This window comes from Chrysemys picta, chromosome 6, assembly GCF_011386835.1.
Source record: "Chrysemys picta bellii isolate R12L10 chromosome 6, ASM1138683v2, whole genome shotgun sequence".
NCBI lineage: Eukaryota > Metazoa > Chordata > Testudines > Emydidae > Chrysemys > Chrysemys picta.
The window spans coordinates 98,182,378-98,196,615 of NC_088796.1; the positions used below are offsets into that span (position 1 = coordinate 98,182,378).

Sequence of the window (14,238 nt, forward strand, 5' to 3'; positions counted from 1 at the left end):
AGTCGCTCTCGCAGCGCTGTATGTGCTCCACATCTCCGAGGGGAGTAGCTTGCAGTGCTGCGAGCGTGCAGCGCTGCAGGCTCTGATTACACTGGCGCTTTACAGCGTTATACTCGCTGCGCTCAGGGAGGTGTTTTTTCACACCCCTGAGCACAGCAAGTTGCAGCGCTGTACACCGCCAGTGTAGCCAAGGCCACAGCGCAATAAAGCCGCCCCCAGCACTGTAACTCACTCCCTGTCCACACTGGCAAGGCATTTGCAGCGCTGTATCTCCCTGGCTACAGCGCTGCAGGTACTCCACCTCCCCGAGAGGAATAACAGCTGCTGCGGAGTGGCTGAGATGCTGGTGCTCCAGTGTAAATGGGGAGTAACCTTATTACACTGTGATTGACCTCCGGAAACTCCCCATAATCCTTTTAAGTGAAGTTTCCTCTCCTTGTTTTGTTGTGATGCCTCTCTTTGTTTTGTTGTGAACTCCAGGCTCCCGGAGCTGCTTATCAAAAAACCAAACAGCTACTGTTTGCTGTGTATGAGTAGAGGCATGCAGGGGGGCTCCCTTTGGAATGTTTGCTTGAAGAGAGAGGCGGCTTGCGGGTGTGGGGCGGGAAGGTCCGTTTCTGCGAGTGGCTGCTTATCTGGTCTGTGAGGAAAAAAACAAACTGCCGCTGTTTGCTTTCAGTGAGTGAGAGAGGGGTCGGAACTTGCAAGGCAGGGTGCGTGTCCGCACTCCAAAAACCCACTCTCTCTCCCCCCCCCACGCTCCCTGTCACACTCCACCCCACCCTCACCCCTTTTGAAAAGCACGTTGCAGCCACTTGAATGCTGGGAAAGCTGCCCATAAGGCACCGCTCCCAATGCCGCTGCAAATGTGGCCACAACAGTGCACTGGCAGCTGTCAGTGTGGACAGACTGCAGCGCTTTCCCTACTCAGCCGTACGAAGACAGGTTTAATTCACAACGCTGTACTGCTGCAAGCGTAGCCAAGGCCTGAGTCTCTATAAAGTGCTACAAGGACTCCTCGTTGTTTTTAGATTATTTTGAAATTTGGTGCGCCGCATGAGGGCGCTGTGAGCTCACCTTTCAATTAACTTACAGCTAACTATACATTAATAAGCCCCACAAAGGAGTCATGGCTGGCAGTTTTATTTTTGGGGGCGGGGGAGAAGGGAATGTAATGAAACTATTTGAGAAGGAAAAAATTGACATGCTTCCTGGGACGGAAGGGATATAGGGGATAGTGGAGAGGGGGATAAATGGGGATGGGAAGTTGGTGCTCAGAGAGAGGCTATGTAGCCTACCACCACCACCCTACTTTAATATGATCAACACAACCTATTTCTCCTTAACCTCGTTCTCTGAAATGGCTGAACTGTTTTTGTTATGCCTTTCCAAAAAAATTCAGTGTGAGGCAGACACCCAGCATGGAAAACTTCATACTTCAATTTTTCAGGCTGGCAAAGCTATAAATCAACTGAAAACAGTCCTAAAATGGAAAGTGTTCAGTAGGCTGCCTGCTCTGCTTATTTTTTGTAGTTAAGTTGTTTAATACAATCATCCTTCATTCAAGTGTTCTAAATGTTAATAACTATCAGGCTCCAAAATAATGTTGTACTAAAAGGATTTAGGACCCAATTTAGCAAAGCACTTAAGCACATGCTTAATTTGCAGCACATCTGTAATCCTATTGAAGACAATGGCACTACTAATTTGATTAAAAGTAAGCATGTGTTTTGGTGCTTTGCTGAATTGGGACCACATTTTGGCCATTTTGAAGTTGTGTATTTAGTCACTGATGATTCTGATTATCTCCTAAACTTCATAAAAATACAATACTAAGAATCTGAAGAAAAGAACATTTTTCGAATGAATTCAAAATAAACTGTATCCCTTGGTAATTTGAAGTGTAGGAAATTCAAAACAAAGCATTACGAACGGGTGTTTAAAAATAGTCAATTATGCATGCAACTACAGTGACTAAGCTCAAATGCTGTTCCTACAAAGAGGCACAAAATGTAAGTGAATACATGAGTACATGTGTACTTTTAAAAACAATTCCCTAATTGATAAACATACATTTTCAGGCTTAACTAGATGACAGATAATCCAAGACTACCTTTTTTGTTTCAGTAATATACTTGCTAAGTAGCTTTTAGGATCTCATTGCAGGACACTAGTTTTTATACTCTAAAATGTCATTTGCTGAAAATGTTAGGGTTCAGGTTCCATTGCATACAGTTTTCTAGATACAACAATTGCCATTTTTACCAAAAAATTGCAATACACAGTCCTAAAATGGTAGCAGTACAAGTTAAAGTTAAGTTGTCTGGCTTTTTTGAAGACCCACTATGAACACATTACCTGTGCTCAGATATGAGTGTAAACCAAGGTGCTGGTAATCAGTCTTTAAAACTCAATGATTAGGGACTTGTCTACTAGAGAGAGTGTATCACATCCAGTCCTGCCAACTGCTGAATGTGATGAGCTCATGGAAGCTGAGGACATCAGTACCTTCCAGGATCAGGTACAAAATTAAAATTTAACCTACCTTTACTACTTCCTCTTTCTTGCTCTCCGCTTGTTTTTCCTCTGTCTCCGTATCTTCCTTTCAGTCTCCTTTTTTTTTGGTGACTAACTTGCATTCATTCCTTCAGCCTGGGTAACCTAGGCTGATTTACTGAAACAAAGTACAGCATTGTGGTGCTGGGTGTCAGCTGGGGGGAAAGGCAAAGAAAGCAGTTAATCAACCTAGACATAGCAGCATGAGTGCAGCATATTGACAACATATCAGATGCATCACAGAAAGCCAAGGAGAGATGTTTTCTAATGGTCTTAGTTTGGAAATGCTGACAAAAATCCCAGTGCCCATACTCCGTCTTTAATAAGGCAAAACACCCACACTGATTCCAAAGGGAGTTTTACCTGACAAGTGACAGAGCAGAGGACTGTTGGATTTGACCTATTAAACTAAGGGTTCCAGTATTCAATTTAGTTCAATAAAGTTGATTTTTAATGAGAATATATAGGACAATGGTTAGTTTCTATGGCCTAAAATGTTTTTTCCAGCTCCCTTATATTAAATAACCTATCTTGTTATAGTGTGTAAGGGAATTGCATACCTAGGTGTTCCTGTTTTAAAGAAACACTCTTCAAATTTTTTGTGAACAAATAAATTCTTTCAGAATAAAATTGTAGTGTTCCTCTAGTATCCACAAGGTGGTGAGCAATCTCTTCTTTTCTGACATCTGGCTTTGGGCACAAGGATTCTGAGTAGCACTTGAAAGTTACTTTAGGGTAGAAGGAAAGATTTGTTTTTAAGAACCGCATATTTTATAATTCCAGAAAGGGTTCAGCACTAACGTCTCATTCTGTGCTTCTACAGAGTAGCTGTTATAGCTAATAAAAGGAACCATGGTCAAGGATATCCCTAGTTTTTATGGAGGCCTCCTACAAAATTTGAGGCTCCATTTAGCTCCTTCCTCACCTTACACCAAGCCCTCAAACTTTGCACATGCCATTTTCTGATTTAGTACCTGAAAGTTATGTTTATCTTTGTACAAATGAAAAATACACAACCAGAAAAACAACTCCCCCTCATTAGAGTCTCTTTACAAGTCAGTTACTCCTCAAATAAGACTACTAGAGTTGTGTGAAGAATTCACAGCAAATATTTTCAAATGAACAGGTTGATTCTCCCTTACTTATTTGCTCTTCAGAATTATTAACCAAATTTCATTTAATACTTTTTGCTCTATAGGTTGTGGGAAAGTCTGTTTCAGACTATCATCATATCAGGACAGGAACTCCATCTTTCTCTCTGTAACCTGCCACAGTGGGCAGACTGTTAGCACCCCAAAAATAGATCTGATTTAGAGTTTTATAGTGGTTATCATCACAATATTGTAGGAAGCATCTAGACATAGGTTGTGTGGGTGTAGACAACTAAGTCTGGAAGGCTCTGAGTCTAACACCTACTTAGGGATTACATTAATAAAAGAAATGCTGTATTTTGAACTGAAGCTCATCTCACTTGATTAGAAGTGGATACATTTAGTTATGGTACAAAATTTCTCCTTAAAAGTGATATTCAGTGGCTTTTTTTAAACTCTAATTCCCCCCCGCCCTCAATAAATAAATAAAAGTTGTCTCCCTGGATTAGCAGAATGAAGGCCATGGTGTACTTCATGGAGTCTTCTGTTCTCCCTTTCCTTGGGGGGTTTAATTTTGAGGTAGGAGCACTGTTGTCTCATTTGGTTATGGTCAGAAAGGTGTTAGCAAACAGGAAGATCATGCAGCATTTCCTAAAGGTGGCCAGACTGAATTAGTTGCACTGGATATTTGTTCTATAGCTAGACCCCCATGATCAAGAATGCCTGATCGCTGACTATCTTTTGCTTTTACCTCAGCTTTGTGAAGTGCAACTATCTTGGCAGCTTAGATACAAAGATGCAGCAAGGACCAGAGCCATTAATGACTTTTAATATCAGGACCAACGCCTTGAAAATATTTCTTGTAAAACTGTGTCCCAGTATCTGGAAAAATAGGAGGTCTTTTATTTTTAATTTCCTTGAGAGAAATGATACTCCAGCTTGGTTTACGTAATACAGCCCCATGCAGAGCTCTTTTAACTCAGATAGTACAGGAATGTTGTTACACCTGATTTGTCTCACTGTGAATAAGTATATTAAAGGTAATCAACTATTTCAGAGGAGACAGATGGGGCTAAATTAAAGACAACATGCCACAATTGCTCAACTGTATTTAGGTTATAGAATATTTTTCGTTGCAAAACATTTCTGATTAATTTTGTCTGCTCAGTCACTTCAGGACACTAGCTTTTTTTTTGTCAGTATTTCACACTAATAGATTTCAGAGAGCTTGTAAAGTAATGTTCTCTGAAAAAGTCAGAAGCCTGATTCAGCACTCCAGTTTTATACCAGTACAGCTCCATGGATTTCAGTGTTCAAGTGAACATTTCTCCATTTTTTGTGAAAGTTTAGATCAGGGGTCGGCAACCTTTCAGAAGTGGTGTGCCAAGTCTTGATTTATTCAGTCTAATTTAAGGTTTCGCGTGCCAGTAATACATTTTAATGTTTTTAGAAGGTCTCTTTGTCTAAGTCTATAATATATAACTAAAATATTGTTGTATGTAAAGTAAATAAGGTTTTTAAAATGTTTAAGAAGCTTCATTTAAAATTAAATTAAAATGCAGACCCTCTTGAACCGGTGACCAGGACCCAGGCAAGTGTGAGAGCCACTGAAAAATCAGCTCGCGTGCCACCGGTTGCCTACCCCTGGTTTAGATAATGCCAAATCCACTTGTAAGATACAGGAACATAGAGCTTGCCATAATGAGTCACCCCATCCTTCATTCATGTCTTATATGGTCTCCTGTCTGGCTATTGCGAATCCCTAACACTTCATAGGGGAAACTCCCAACTATAATGCACCTACCCAATTCTGGAGTGACAAACTGTATGCATCTGTGTGCTTTTTGACTTCCGCTTGCGTTTTGCCATGCTGTGCTGTACAAGCATACAGTAGACACTACTAGTCCATATGCAGTTAGCATGAGAGCACCATACTCCACCAAAGTGCAAACTAATTAATTTTGAGACAGCTCCCCGCAGCAGAAAGCTAAGTGTCACACTTCAGTGAACTACCTTAGTTAAGCCATTTTGTTAGTCTCAAGTATTTTCAACAGGAAAACCTTGACATGTACATAGTACATGTACACAACTGACAGATTTACACTCTGGCAAGACAGTAACTATGTAACACTTTATATAAGAATCCTGGGCAGTCTTTATTCTATTTCAGATATGGCTGTTGTAATAGTAATCAGTCATGTCAGTAGAAACAGACTCCTCCTTTGCCAGGAACTCTGATACATAGATAGATAATTGGGACTAGGAAATAAAGTTCCTTTGTCTTGTACCAGTTCTCTTATTACACTGTTATTAAACTCATCAGTTAAAAAAAGTGAGATGTGCAAGATCATTTGTTTCTGTATTTTTTCCCCCATCACTTTCACTCACTCCACAAGAACATGGTGTTTCTTTTTGTTTAATTATTGCAATTGTGTTGATACATAACTAAGTATGCTATGGATAAAGTTAGTTTGTAACTGAGTAAAATATCAACCAAATACTGTTATTATATAACTATATAAATGTAGTGAGGCAGTGTGGGTCTCTGCTGCCCCAGAGAGAGATGAGCCTCTCTGGACACCAGAGGGTTAGGCATGGCACAGGAAGTCCAAAGGCCTAACTCCAGAGCTCACTGCGAGGGCAGCCGCTGGGGAGGCTAGATGTCTCCAGCCTACCTCCGAGTTGGGAAACCCCAGCAACCTGCAGCGGACCCAAGGGCTGGCTGGGCCTGCCCCAGGCCAGCTACCCGGGTTGCCAAGCCTGCCCTGCGCTGGCTATCCCAAGGAACCCATGGTGCTGGACCCCCGCCTGAGGACACCACCCTGACCCAGGCATCTCAAGTCTGGCTGCACCACTGCCAGAACTCATGTCAGTGTGTTGCAACCACTGACAAAGCAGCAGGTCCTCTGCCACTGCTAGGGCCCCGGGCTGGGAGGCAGTGTAATGGGAAGGCCTGCGTCCCCCCTGCCACCCAACTCACGGGTGGCAGCCGCTCCCAGGCCTTCGGACCTAGGGCCTGGGCTCACTGTTTATATACTGTTATTGCTCATCCCGTGCCTGAGGACCTGACTCACCATTGCCCTGCCCTGACTTAGGGGCTGGGCTCACTGTTTATATACTGTTATTGCTCATCCCCTGCCTGAGGACCTGACTCACCATTGCCCTGCCCTGACTTAAGGCCTGGGCCCACTAAGTATATACTGTTATTGCTCAGCCCCTGACACACCATTGCCCCGCTGTGACCTAGGGCCTGGGCTTACGCCTAACTGTTTATTTCTGCCCTCACAAGGGCCGTGGAGGAAGACTCCTGCAGTCAGACTAATTCCCTGTTAGGCCTCCTCCCAAACTTAGTGAGGCGGTGGGGGTTCCCGCCGCCACAGAGAGAGATGAGCCCCAACTAACCTCTCTACAATAAGATGCCTTTCTTCCTGAAGAATCCTAAAGTGTCTTAGAAAACATAAAGAAACATTCTAAACATAAATTTATCTTTGCTGCATTTCAGAGATGAGTTCTGTTAAGCAGCTCACAGTAACCCAGCACAACTATTTAGAACAAGAAATACTGTATTCAGTTGAAGTTGCAGAAGGGTTTAGGTAGGCAAAATACAAGTATCTGTAATTGAATTTGTCATAGGTACCAAAGTTAGCCACCTACTCTTTTATGGAAGTACCATGGGAATTTTAGCCACCAACAAGAAGTTCCCTGTGCGGCAGCCTCCCAGCAGGCTATCAATTGCTGGCAGTTCAGCTGTCCCTCCCCCCACTGCATGTGCTGCTCCTGCCCTCTGCTCCCTGAAGCCTCCTGCTTGCTGGGGGGAGGGATGAGGGGGGCTAATATTAGGGTTACCATATTTAACCAATTAAAAAAGAGGACCCTCCACGGGGCCCTGGCCCCGCCCATTTCCCACCCCAGCCCTGCCCCAATTCCACCCCTTTCCTGCCCTAACTCCGCTCCCTCCCACTCCCAGCCACTTGGAAAGGGCTGCCCGAGCGCTACTGGCTTCACGGTTTGCCAGGCAGCCCCCAGACCCTGCGCCCCCGGCCGGCGCTTCCCCAGCGCAGCTGGAGCCCGGGAGGGGAAGCGCCCAGCCGGGGGCGCAGGGTCTGGAGGCTGCCCGGCAAACCGTGAAGCCGGTAGCGCTTGGGCTTCGGGCAGACCCTATGCCTCCGGACCCTGCACTCCTGGCCGGGCACTTCCCCTCCCGGGCTCCGGCGGCGCAGGGTCCGGAGGCATAGGGGCTGCCCAAAGCCCGTAGCGCTCGGCTCTTAAACAGAGCCGAAGAGTCAGGGAGGAGCAGAGCCGCCGCGGCCGGAGGCTCTGCTCCTCCCCTGACTCTTTGGCTCTGTTTAAGAGCCGGGCTGCCCGAGCGCTACCGGCTTCGGGCAGCCCCCATGCCTCTGGACCCTGCGCTGCCGGAGCCTGGGAGGGGAAGTGCCCGGCTGGCGGCTGGGGTCCGGAGGTAAGGGGGCTGCCTGAAGCCGGTAGCGCTCGGGCAGCTCGGCTCTTAAACAGAGCCGAAGAGTCCGGGGAGGAGCAGAGCCGCCGCGGGAGGGGAAGTGCCCAGCCGGCATTTTCCCAGACATGTTCGGCTTTTTGGCAGTTCCCCCCGGACGGGGGTTTGATTGCTGAAAAGCCGGACATGTCCGGGAAAAACCGGACGTATGGTAACCCTAGCTAATATCATGGTGTGCTCCTGCCCCCCGCTTACACTATCTGCATAGAGCATGGGGGGGGACATGACAGGGCTCAGGACGGAGGGAGCGTGCTGGCAGCAGCTGCTGTCTCAACTTCCTGGTCTACTTAAAAAGGCAATCTACTTAGAGTGGTTCAGCATCCTTAAAGGGACAATGCGCATCTGCCTCTTACACACCCATAGGGTGTGTGTTTCTGTCTCTTGTTTGCCATGCTATCTCCCCTCCCTCCATTCGTGCTGTCTTGTAGAGTATGAGGCTACATTAACAACAATGTATTAACTCTTGACGGCTCAGCCAAGTTCTAGTTCATCATTTAGCAATAAGGTATTCCCTGGGAAATATCCCACCCTCTGCCTCCATCACTTCAACCAATCATCATTGCTGTGTACAGTATTGAATTGTTTAAAACTTACACTGTGTATACATATATATATATAATATAGTCTTTTGTCTGGTGAAAAACATTTCCCTGGAACCTAGCGCCCCCCGCCTCCCCATTTACATTAATTCTTATGGGGAAATTGGATTCGCTTAATATCATTATGCTTAAAGTCACATTTTTCAGGAACATAACTACAACGTTAAGTGAGGAGTTACTGTAATAGGGGGCCTGGAATCATTCATGGAGCGGTTATTTGCGGGGTGTGGAAAGTCAGGTAAATGTAGGAGTTATTGATGAAGTAACCCAGAGCAAGGTTGTAGGAAGGGCTTGAATTCTGAGATTTATGGAGCAATTCAGAATGGGGTCTTGATAACTTAGGAGGGTAACTGCTGCTGATTAGCTGAAGGAAGTGAACAGGGTAGCATATCTAGAAGTGTGACACCATTGGTGGCAGTGGCATTTTAAGTATCATGTCAGTTAGTCCTATTCTGTTCAGCGTTGAATGACATGATGTTTAAAATGCCAGCAGCAGCCCTGCAGCCCATCTGTGCTAGCAATATTGGGAGCCCTAACACTTTGGGAGCCAAACCACTGCTAGCAACAGTGAGAAATTTCCCTATTGTAGAGAAGAGATGCAGGGCTTTACATAGCAGTTGCCATACTAGATCCATAGTCCATCTTGTCCATTGTCCTGTCTCTGACAATAGCCAGCACCAGATACTGCAGAAGAAGATCAAGAAAAATGAAGGTTTCATCCTAATCACTAATAGTTAAAGATTGATGTAAAACCTGAGGCATGAGGTTTTATATCCCTTCTGATATTCTGTTGGCATTAGCTATAATAATTCTGGATATTCTTGTTATCAATGTAAGTATCCAATCAGTCTTTGGATCTTGGCCACAATGACATCTTGTAGTAATGAGCTCCACGGTTTGATTACTTGTGTATGGGGACTGTTGTTCCCTTACTAAAACTCAGTGGGCGGTAGGGTGACCAGACAGCAAATTTGAAAAATCGGGACGGGGGTGGGGGGAAATAGGATCTTATATAAGAAAAAGACCCCAAAATCGGGACTGTCCCTATAAAATTGGGACATCTGGTCACCCTAGAGGTGAAGAAAGGGGAAGGGTCAATAGGAAATCAGGACCCTGAGACTGACAGTCCCCAGGAACAATGGGGATAGGCCAATGCTCCAGGTCAACTGGATTGACAGGGTGGGCAGGCTAGTCGGAGGCCAGGGGGGTCCCATCCTCCGTGTGAGCTGGAATTGCCTGGGTCAGACAGAGTGGGGCCGAGCTAAGGAGAGAGCAGGGGCCCAAACTGAGCTGGAGAGCAGAGCTGTGCCAGCCAGAGGGGCCAGAAAAGCAGCCCAGGAAGCAGGTCAGTGCTGGGAGCAGAGTCACAGAAGCAGCCCAGGGAGGAGAGCTGCAGCAACCGGAGCCAGAGGGGCCAGAGAAGCAGGCCAGGGAGCTGGAGGCAGAGCAGCAGCAGCACTGAGGGAGAGTGGAGCTGGAGCAGTCCAGAGCCAGGTACAGTGAGCAGCTGGGGAGAGCGAGGGGGGACCCTGGGCAGTAGGCCCAGCGCAGGGAGATGCCCCCAAGCAAGAAGCCTTGCAGGACAGACTTGGACGGGGATCGTAACCCCGGCGGGTCGGGGGCAACGTTGAGAAGAAGGGTCCTGCCACCTAAAGCCTGAGGGCATGTGTCCACCAAGTCTCTGACCCGCAGCATCCCTGCAGGACAGCCAGGGCCTGAGGAAGCGGCCTGGGACTTGTGAGGAACAGACTTAACTTCCCTTACATTCCAGAGACTCTGCTTGTGGTTTCCGCATGCCACAGAGCGGGGTTATGAGTTTTCCTTTAACCTCTCTCATTTTTTCCTTATTTTTAAAAATTGATTGCTGTTTAATAAATTGTATTCGCTTTGAATTGTATGTAATGATCAGTGGGTCAGGGAAGCATCCAGTGCAGCGAGCGCACCCCAGAGTGGGGACACCCTAGCCTCTGCCCTAAGTGACCACAACAAGATTGGGGATCAAGCCCCCCAGGAATCCTGGGCCCAGCCTTGTTGGGGTTATGAGGACTCTCCCACACAGAAGAGTGGAAGGGGAGCCCTTGAGATCAGGCAGGACTGGGGTAAAGGAAGTGGGAGCGAGGACTCAGATCCTTTCGCTAGCCCATTCCACCGGGGTAGTGTATAAGCCAGGAAAGTTCCCCACAATAGCAGGACCACTCCCACGCTTCCACTTGTTTAGTTAAAAGTTTTGAATATCTCCTTCTCCACAGCTGCAGCCATCACCACCACAAGGATACCACAGTGCCTAGAGGTGTTCAGCAACTGGAATAAAAACATTTGATTCAAACTCAACCTGGGCAAAAATAAAGTGGTGTTTGAAAGAGGGAAAACTCTTTGAAGAACCAGTTGAGTCATTGTCCTCCCATTCCACTGAAAGCCTCTCCCCCAGTAGTGTTGTAGCTGGGTCCTCATTCACTGCATCATCTACAATGTACCAAGAAAGCTATGCTTCTCAGGGGCAATACAATTCAGAATGAAGCTCTGAGAGACGTGGAAACAAAGCATCATTGGTCCAAGGGGTTGAACTGTCAAACAAGTTTGCAGAGGAAATCAGGCTAATCCAGAATCTCAGTTTCAGGGCACATTCCAAAACACTCTTTGACAAAGCTTCTCCAATAAAACCAGATTAATGGGGTAGGGAGAAAAAAGGATGGAGGAGAGGGAGAGTAACAAAGAAATAGAAAGTATATATACCAAGCAGAGGAGCCTCCATCCTTTATATGGAAATGGAGAAGAACAGAATTGTATGACATCAATGTAGGGACCTTGCCCTGCAAACCAAATCTTAACTGGGAAGCAGTTAGCAGTTTTCTGCAGCAGTATCCATCACCATAATAACTAATAGGTAAGTGAACAGAAAGACAGGGAAATCTACACAGAAACTGACAGAAGAATCTAGATCTTAAAAATGTGTTTATTAAGTGACATGGGCATGTTAAATGTCCCAGTGGATTTTGGTTAACAGGAATGTACTTAAAATGTCAGGGCTAGATGAAGTTTGATGGGGGGCCCCCTTTTTGCATATTCAGTTCCTTCCCTTTATTGTTTTGCCACCATCCGTGCCTGGTACCAAACACTCCACTCTAAATTACCTTTATTTCAGTTCTGGTTTTTAAGAAAGTGATATACCAATTGTAAAGCTGAATTAAAGTTCAACAGACATTTTAATTTTGGCACATAACTGATAGTAAAACATAGTGGTGCTATGTCTTTAATTAGCTGAGTAATTGATATATATATATATTTGTGAGGGGGGCATCAAAATCAAAGGTCCTGGGCTGCAGCCCTTGTGTTAATCCGGTCCTGGGCCCAGATATATGTTTGTATACATATACAGAAACTCCCAACCTGACACACTGTAAGGCTGATAAAAATTGACAAACAGCTAAGTCAAGCAGCCAAAATATAGTTACAGAGCCAATGAATATATTTGTTTAGATTCTTCTCTTGAAGGGTTATAGTTCACATTTCATTTTTGAAAGGACACTGCTAAATTGAAGACAAGATGCATTAAAGGTGACTTGTATACTTGGAAGAGCTGACTCACATGGAGGCTGAGTTGAATATCATACAACTCTGAATTCCCTGAAGTTTTAGGCAAACAAGTGGGATGCAATTCCAGAAACTTCAACATCTTCAATATTGTGGGTTTTAGGGCCAAATCCAGGGCCAGCCCTAGGCACCAGCAAACCAAGCACGTGCTTGGGGCGGCACATTTTCACGGGTGGCATTCAGGCCACTTTTTTTTGCTTCGGGCCGGCCCTGGCAGCAGCAGTGCGTCCTGTGCCGAGGGCACCCTGGGGCTGCTGCAGTTCACGCCGCAGGGAAGCAGCATCCACACCTTGTGGCTGGGCCGGGCAGACTCCGAGTGGGGGACACTCGGGCTGGGGGCCGCCCCTCAGGGCACACGGAGCTGCGTGCAGGTGCCGCAGGGTGGCCACCCCCAGCACCGCAGCCGGGGCTGGGCGAAGCGGCCCGAGCCGCCCAGGGACTGCAGCAGGGCGGCCAGCAGCAGCAGCAGCGGAGCCATAGAGGGCGGGGCGCTGCCATGCGGGGCCCACGTCCTGCTCTCCGGGGCTCCATGCCCTCTAGGGCTACCCTGCCCCGGCTCCTCAGCCCCCTGCCAGGGCGGTCCCCCGGCTCTGCCCTCCCAGGTCCCGGCCAGTCCTGGAGGCGGGAGCCCTGGCTGGGAGGACCCTGGGCTGCGGTGCAGCCCAGGAGTCCCGCTGCTTATCCCGACCCTGCCAGCGCCGGACTGGCTGGAGGCAAGGGGGGAGCGGGCAGAGTCAACATTGGTGGGGGGAGCCCAGGGTTGGGGCGGCAGGGGGTTCAGGTCAGAGGGGAGGAGAGAGAGCCCAGCGCTGGGGCGGCAGGGGGTGCAGGTGGGGGAGGGCACTGGTGAGGGAGGTGAGAGCCCAGGGCTGGGGTGGGAGGCAGCCACAAATTTTTTTGCTTGGGGCAGCAAAAAACCTAGAGCTGGCCCTGCCCAAATCCCAAAGTTCTTATTCAAGCTGGTTTAATAATGCCAACAGTTGCAAAGCAAAATCATGTGTACAAGTCATTGTACCAGCTTTTGTCCTTATTCAATTGTAAATTATTTATTCTTAGAATTAGAGATCAGCCCCACCTAAGACCCTGGTCCCAAATAACCTTAGTCTTCAATTAGTTGAATATGGATCTGAATTCTACAACTAGGTTCTTGCTCTATCATGAGCAGATCCAAACACTCCTGTATTTAGCCATAGTATGGTTCTGCATCCAAGTTTGTGTGCATAGGCTCATCTCTCTCTAAAAACAATTTATTCTGTTTGAATGTATATAAGAATATGGGTCTGATCCTGAAAACACATTTAACTTATTAAAACTACAGAGAAAATGAACACAGGCTTTTGTCATAATAAACCATCATATAATATATTGACAAGCTCATGAGTAGCTGCATTGAAGTCAATTGGAACTACTCTCATTTATGAAGTTAGTCGCATGTGTGTTTGGAGGATGAGTGAATGCTACTCCGCCCAGTAACTTTATCAGCAATGTTCTGAAGGACTTTCCTTGGTAGTGACCTATGTGTAACCCACATGCCTGCTGGGTGTGGTGTTCTGGCTTTTAGCTTATGCGGTAGAGGCTCGTGCACTAAGCTCCAAAGGCCCCAGGTTCAATCCCGCCCACTGATGACCAGGGTGTGTCGGTGTTACAGATGCACCCTATGTTCTCTATTTAACAATATGACTGGTTACTCATACAGATATGGCACTCACTCAGCATGAACAGGCTGATATTAACTTGGCAATGGTTCAGAATGTTCAGGAAACCCATTCGTTTTTATTTGCTCTAATTTAAAATATTTCATTTTGCTAATCTTTTGGCAGATGTTTATATGAAAGCTAAAGTGAAAAGGGTGAAGAACTGCTGATTAAGTAGCCGTGTGGAAGAGGAA

The 14,238-nt window shown here is 46.5% G+C and overlaps 1 long non-coding RNA gene across 1 annotated transcript in view; it reads left to right on the top strand.

Annotated features, from left to right (window-relative positions):
• Positions 1-11,963, top strand: part of LOC122173740 (uncharacterized) — a 13,755-nt gene extending 1,792 nt beyond the window's left edge. Inside the window, exon 2 of the long non-coding RNA XR_010588878.1 lies at positions 11,009-11,963. This is a non-coding gene — a long non-coding RNA (uncharacterized LOC122173740). The remainder of the gene's footprint in view (positions 1-11,008) is intronic.
• The last annotated feature ends 2,275 nt before the right edge of the window (positions 11,964-14,238 follow it).